We start from the raw sequence: 1929 nt of genomic DNA, 5'->3' as shown, positions 1-1929 counted from the left end.
TCTGGATTTAGCAGTGTCGCAAACGTTGAGACGAAGCCTCGAGCAGAGCAGAGAGTTGAGTGAGGCTGGAGTCGTGGAGCTCTATGTGGGAGAGCGTGGCGGCTCGATTGAGAATTGTGAGTGTCTGAACTCGGGGAGCGAGAGCGTGGCGGCTCGATGTAGTCGTAGTCTCCTGTCTGCTCTGTGTCGAAGCTGTAGCGTCTTGGGTTGATTAGGACTGTACACGCCGAGTACTACATGTGTTGACTGTGGAAATTGTAGTCTGGTACCAAAAGATGTAGGTACAGTGTGTGGACAAGCTCGGTGTAGCAGGAGAGAAGAATATGCATAATTGTTGCGTCCTTGGGTCGCTGTCGCAATGTGGAGCATTGTAAAAATTGTACATCACTACTTCTCTTAATACAACAAATATGAGAAAAGAACTAACAATTCATCATGAATGATCAGACATCCTTAAAGCTTTACCATCAATCTAACATGTACTTAGAAGTCACTGATGATAAGTTCATCTATGCCCCAATCTTCAAAAGATCCGTCTGGCAAATATCTGCGAATGATGATGGGAATTTTCCGTTCTCTCAATTCTCTGGCAGCAATTTGGAGCGGATCCGATTCTGCATCAATTTCCACCATGACAGGCGCACACATTGCAATCTGCAGTGCTCTCGTGCCCAATACTCTAGCTCTTTCATATTTTGTCATATAAGGTGTCGTGATTCTCTTGAGCATAGGCACTGGCTGACCTTCCCCTGCAGGTACCAACTCTGTCTGGTTATCATCATCCTCCTCTCCTTGCAGGTCATCCAGATTCTCATCATCTTCTGCCTCCTCGAAGTCATCACCAACATCATCACCATCGAACTCCTCGTCAGCCATCTCGCGTTCCTGTTTGCACCAAGGTCTTCTCCCAGCTATAAGCAAGACTCGCGTGGCCGTGTGTGACGCAGCGCTGAGCGTCGGTACAGTATCTCCCAAGTGTCTGCTCTAGACCACAATTGAAAGTAGACTAGTTTAATGTTTGTGTTGTTGTTGTTAAAGATTTAGCTATTCAGGACGGAGTGTCCATGTAGCACGGGCTATGGTGAGCCCGTAATTGAGTTTGGTGATATACATGATAACCTTTTTCCTGTGATATTTAGGTCTAAGTTTAAAATGGAGGAGAGGACTTCTCCTTTTTCCCTGCTTATTTTGTCGCTGCTGTTTTATTGCACTGGTTTTAATCTTTTTTTATTAACATTATCTTGGTGGCGGATGTAGATGCAGAATGCTCACTAATGAGTCCCATTCCTCAACAGCTTTTCTAATCATTGTAGTCGCGGTGGAATGTGCATCTAATGCAGCTGCTGTCGTTGGATTAATGTTGAGTTTGATGCGCAGGGCTTCAGTAGCTTCACATTCTAGTAAGTAGTGCAATATCGGCGCCTCTGCTTCTGTTTCACAGATGTGACACTAACTATTGGGTTCATTACCTCCCAGCAGCACTTGTACCCAAGTCTGAGTCTGTGTATGGCTACTGCAATGTCTCTGGATATCTTTTTGCCAGGCTTGAAAGAGGCGTAACCGGTGGCTTGTTCGTACCATATCGCAGTGGATCTTCCTTCCGCTACTTTGGTTCTGTGGCCACTTTTGATAGTTTAGAATATTTTCTTCTTGATTTGCTCCTTTATCTGTGAGAAACTTGGAGGGATTTGAACCTGTACAACAGGTAGAGCAGTGGCAGTTTTTGCTAGTGAGTCTGCCTTTTCATTACCCTTTGTGCCAATGTGACTTGATATCCAATTTAGGGTGATTGACAGCCCTCGATTATGGGCATCTTTTCCTATATGTTGAATTTCTGTGAGGAGATGTATATTATCTCTGTGCTGACTGGATAACAATGCCTGGAGCGAAGATTTAGAGTCTGTATGAATGATGACATCATGTAAATTA

The 1929-nt window shown here is 44.5% G+C and overlaps 1 pseudogene; it reads right to left on the bottom strand.

The window, feature by feature from the left end:
* Positions 1 to 412: 412 nt before the first annotated feature.
* Positions 413 to 948, bottom strand: LOC123762200 (DNA-directed RNA polymerases I, II, and III subunit RPABC2 pseudogene; annotated as a pseudogene).
* Positions 949 to 1929: the final 981 nt, after the last annotated feature.

This window comes from Procambarus clarkii, chromosome 34 (genome assembly GCF_040958095.1).
Source record: "Procambarus clarkii isolate CNS0578487 chromosome 34, FALCON_Pclarkii_2.0, whole genome shotgun sequence".
NCBI classification, from domain to species: domain Eukaryota; kingdom Metazoa; phylum Arthropoda; class Malacostraca; order Decapoda; family Cambaridae; genus Procambarus; species Procambarus clarkii.
Note: the sequence above shows the minus strand (reverse complement) of the source record. Positions and strands in the feature narration are given on the sequence as shown.